The 5,151-nt window shown below is 29.4% G+C and overlaps 1 long non-coding RNA gene across 1 annotated transcript; it reads right to left on the reverse strand.

Annotated features, from left to right (window-relative positions):
• Nucleotides 1-1,176: 1,176 nt before the first annotated feature.
• On the reverse strand, nucleotides 1,177-1,633 carry LOC113755130. The gene is made up of 2 exons (XR_003465578.1): nucleotides 1,325-1,633; nucleotides 1,177-1,242 (listed from the first exon to the last, which is right to left on the reverse strand). It is a non-coding gene; the product is annotated as an uncharacterized LOC113755130 (long non-coding RNA).
• Between the last annotated feature and the right edge of the window lie 3,518 nt (nucleotides 1,634-5,151).

The following is a 5,151-nucleotide window of genomic DNA, read 5'->3' on the forward strand; positions in this document are numbered from 1 at the left end:
GCCATCTTTATCTCTATGTCCATTTCTTTCCTTCCCAGTGTCCATGGTAGCACCGAGCTAATGATCCAGCTCACTTTCTAGATTCCCTTTGCTATGTCATATTGCCTTCTCTACCATTGGCAAAAACAAAATAATAGCTTTCTTCTCCAATGTCCTTCAAATTTGCTAATCGTACCATTATTAAGTGGGAAATTTTCGCAGAAATTTTCAAAATTGAAGCCTACTGATGAACATTCACCAACTAACATAGATTGCTTTAGTCTTATATCACGTGCTTTCTCAACTTAGACATGCTTGTCATGTAGCCACAGATGTACTCAATTAGTTTTTAGCAGCTCAATTAAAGCTAGAACTCAAAACACAACCATGATATCAACTATGAAAGTGAGCATTTGCGCCCAGATTTCAATTATCATGTGATATACATTCTTTTCTCAAGCACTTTTGTACGCCAATAGTCATTCAAAACCAACACACAAACATTACAAAAGAATTCAAGCAAATTAAACTATAAAGGAACAAAAAAGACAAATCACTTTGCCTAAATACCAAGACAAGCTTAATAAAGTTGATTTTTTGGAAGTTAGAACAGGAAGCGCCTTTCCAGTGGAAACGAGTCAACAAATTCAGTAACGAAAAACTTAAAAATTTGTTTCATATGTTTAAAGCTAATGTGCAAAGTCCATATATTATGAGTTAAAAGATCTCCGAAGTAGTCATTATTTAAGTAATACAACACCCCAAAACAGTGCAAATTTTATTAAAAGCTACATAAACATCAACAGTCAATAAAGCAAAAATATAATTTGAATCACCGAAATTAAAATTAATTGTTCTACAATTTAATTAATTTTCTCAACTACAAATACAACCCTAAAGATTGCGAACTTCACCTACGCACTAGAAAATATCCACTACATTTTCCTCAAATTTTCCATATTTTTTTCTTTCTCCTTCACAAATTTAGATCCAAATGAAGCCTCACTAGTAAAAATAAAGAACCAAATTTGCTGAAATTAATGGAGCATAAATCGAAGTAACTGTACTCCAATTCAAACCAAAAATATGCAAAGATGGAGCAGATAATCAAAGTAAACTACAGTCCAAAAGTTACAGAGTGCTCTTTTTTACCTCTAGTTGATGAACTTTTATGAAGTAACTCATTTTGTATTTTTCGTATCCCTAATGTTTTTTTGTCCTCTGCGGCAGTTTCTCTGTTGCCAGCCTATAAATCCAATAAACCTAGAACACCCAAAAAAAAATTCTTGGGTTTTAAACAAATTTTGGAGAATGAAATATAATTGAAAAGAACTGAAATTATTACCAAAGCGAGGACATGGGCTGCTATGAGAATGACAACCAAAAGGGGTACGGCTTCGAGTATCCATGGTCGAGAAGAAATTTGTTCCTGTTTCGCCATTTTTTCTTTTTTTTCTTTTTTTTGTTCTACATACAGAAACTTTTGTATTAAATGTTCTTCTTCCTTTTTCTCCCCTTCTGTGATGGGGGTTTTAATAGCGAACCGGTGCGAATGACTTTAGTTGGTAAATAGATTAGAGAAAAACTAAAACCTCATTTTGGGATTTTAAGCCGCATTTTTCTTTCTTCAAAATTTAGGCAGTGTTTGGAATGAAGTAACATATAGGAAAGGAAAGTAGAGAAAATTATTTCCATCTATCTTGGTTGGAATATAAAAGGGGGGAAAAAATGAAATAGTGAGTATGTTGTTTTGAATGGGGAAGGAAAAGAATGAAAAAGAAAATGTTAGATGTTAGATGTTAGTTACATTTATGCCCGTAACCATGGGCGTTTGGTTCAAGTTTAGGAGTCGAAATTAGGGGTGAGCAAATTCGGTTCATACCGAATTCATAACTGAATTCAAATTCAATTTGGTAATTTGAAATCAGGTATTTGGTAATTTGGTACAAATTCGGTACATACCAAATTCACCGAATTCTAATATGGTATGAAATAGGTAATGAGATTATGAATTTAATAATAATTGATTTCGCATTCAAATTCGGTAATTGAAATAGGGTACCGCATTACCGCATTCGAATACCAAATTGGTATATAAAATTGTATAATATATAGATAAATGCTATTTAGTATTAGTATATACTACTAATATATTATTATATTATATAGGTAAATGCTATTAATAATAATTAGTATATGGTATTATCATTATATCATGTACTTATAATAATAATAATATATAATAATGTACAATATATTATTTTAGTATTTGTTAATTGTTATATGACTATAATAATACAAATATATAGTAATACATAACAATATAAGATAACTACTTATTACTTTATACATGAGTAACATGACTAGAATTAGATAATAATTAATATATATATGTATAATACTAAATATTAAACAATAAACATAATTAGTAATTAGAATTTAGATATTGGTAATTTGATACATCATTGATCATTCATGTTTGAATTATTGAATATTTGAATGTGTAATCTGTAACTTGCAAGTATTAGTGTGCTCTGAAGTATAGACAAGACAACTAAACAGTGTAAGTGAATGCATGTGAATTGCAAATCAATGTATAAGTGTATTGACTTTCACAATAACATATGTAAGTAAATAAGTTTTATTTTGATTTGAAATAAATTATAAGTTTGTAACTAATATAACTTATCACTAATCATTGTAATTTGTAAATTTGTAACTAATGTTACTTATTATTAATCATTGTAAATTATAAATTCATAAATTATCACTAATCATTGTACAGTCTAAGGTTTATTCTAGTTTAAATTAATCACTTTTTATGTGTTCCTTAAATCATAGACTAAGGATTCAAGGTATAAGTGATCAAATAAATGCCAATTAAATTAAACCACAAAATGATTAGAATATAAGTAATGTGTTAAATTATGAATAAATTTGGGGATCAAATAAGTAATAATTTTTAAAAAATCAGTTTTTTTTTAATAACCGAATTCATTACCGTTTTCGAATTTGAAATCGGTTGCGGAATGAATTCGGTTATGACCAATTCAAAATTGAAAACGGTTTAGATTTCTATAGGTCGAATAACCGAATTCACCGAATTCATTGCACCGAATTACCGCTTTTGCACTGAATGCACACCCCTAGTCGAAATTGTATTTTGAATTATATAAAAAAAATTAATATGGGTTTTAACCAAAAATATCATCACAATAGGGAAAATTGTTTAAAACGTCACTCACATTTTGTAAAATGACTTTTTTCGTCCCTCACTTTTAAAAGTATACTTTTACATCCCTTACAAATTTACATTAGTCAAATTTGATCCCTACCTAGATTTCTGACTAGTTTTTGGTCGGAATCCACCACGTGCCTTAAACATGATTATTTTTTAAGGGTAAAATTATCAAATCAAAATTTACATAATCTGATCCATAGTCCCTCACATTTTACAAAATAAATTTTTTCGTCCCTCACATTTCACAAAATGAATTTTTCATCCCTCTCACATTTCACAAAATGAATTTTTCATCCCTCATATTTTACAAAATGATTTTTTCATCCCTCATTGATCATGTGTACGAATAACTTTTTTTTAAACTCATGTATATATCTATGTAATTTCACCTGAACAATACAAATAACATGTAATATATCTCTATTTGATTTCGCCTAGATGTACTGTTCAAGTGAAATTAAATAAATATATACAGGGATTTAAAAAATTTGTTAGTTTTTCACTCATGTTCATTTTCTTTTAATTGAAAATTGGAAACAAAGAAGACATTTAATACTAAACATTATCAAATGTTTATATTGAATTAAATTTGGATAGAAAAAATAAATAAAAGAAAAGTATGACAAAAAGAAGTAAGTGATTGACACTTTTAAATTTTAAAACAATCACAAGACAAGAAATTCAACTAGTAGTCTCAAAGGTGGCGAGTAAAACTTTTATATTTAAACTACAATTTGTTAGCATGACTATAGAATTCAAATTAGGACCGATTAATTAGACCTTATTACACAACTCAATAAATGAATTATTACCAAAAGAGAAAATGTCACAAATATTGAATATATTCACATGGTGAAATCAAATAGATATATATATATGGGTTTAAAACAAATTTGTTAGATTTAAACTCATATATATATATATATATATATCTATTGAACAGCATGTGTACAATTACAATTAGTCTATTTAGATAAAATCAAATAGAGATATATTATATGCTATTTGTACTGTTCAAGTGAAATTAGATAGATATATACGTGAACTTTTTTATTTTAAAAAACTATTCGCACATATGGTCAATGAAGGATGAAAAAATTCATTCTATGAAATGTAAGGGACTATAGATTGGATTATGTAAAATTTGATTTGACAATTTTGCCCTAAAAATGATCACATACATGACACGTGATGAAATCAAGTCAAAAACTAGTCAAAAACTTAGGTAGGGATCAAATTTGATCAATATGAATTTATTAGGGACGTAAAATTACACTTTTAAAAGTAAGGGACGAAAAAAATCATTTTACAAAATGTGAGGGACGTTTTGTACGATTTTTCCATCACAATAATAAGTGTTTGATAAATATGAATATGTATCAATTTTTTAACTTTTTGTTTGTAAGTGGAAGGTCTCGAATTCAAGATCTTTTACTTACAATTGATCTTATCTTACCATCCAACCCAACTTCCCCCCGAATATATATCATGTTAAAATATCAATATTTATCGTTTCTATTTCTTTTTTTTCTTCTTTTTTTCTTCCTCTCTGACATCTCATGTGACAATACTCACATGAGAAAACTCTTTTCTTCTCTGTTCAATCAAAGTGATACGACTTAACCACCAAGCCCTTGGGCTGGTGGCCACCACCAAGCCTTAAGGGCTTGGTGGGGTGGGAGGCAAGGGTTCAAACCTTGCCTCCCACCAATATGCCATTCTTGTGGCTTGCTTCAAATCCAGACGGGTGCGTCGTGCACCCGTTTGGTCCGGTGGTGGTTCTGTCCCCATCGGTCCCCATAGGCTCCCCGTAGATAGAGTAGGAGTATGAGTAGGGTTGACAATTGACAAAAAAAAAAAATAAAATAAAAAAAAATCAAAGTGATACGACAGGCAATCCATCCAATAGCAACCCAAATACAAAATTTTCA

This window comes from Coffea eugenioides, unplaced genomic scaffold, assembly GCF_003713205.1.
Source record: "Coffea eugenioides isolate CCC68of unplaced genomic scaffold, Ceug_1.0 ScVebR1_1224;HRSCAF=2044, whole genome shotgun sequence".
Taxonomy (NCBI): domain Eukaryota; kingdom Viridiplantae; phylum Streptophyta; class Magnoliopsida; order Gentianales; family Rubiaceae; genus Coffea; species Coffea eugenioides.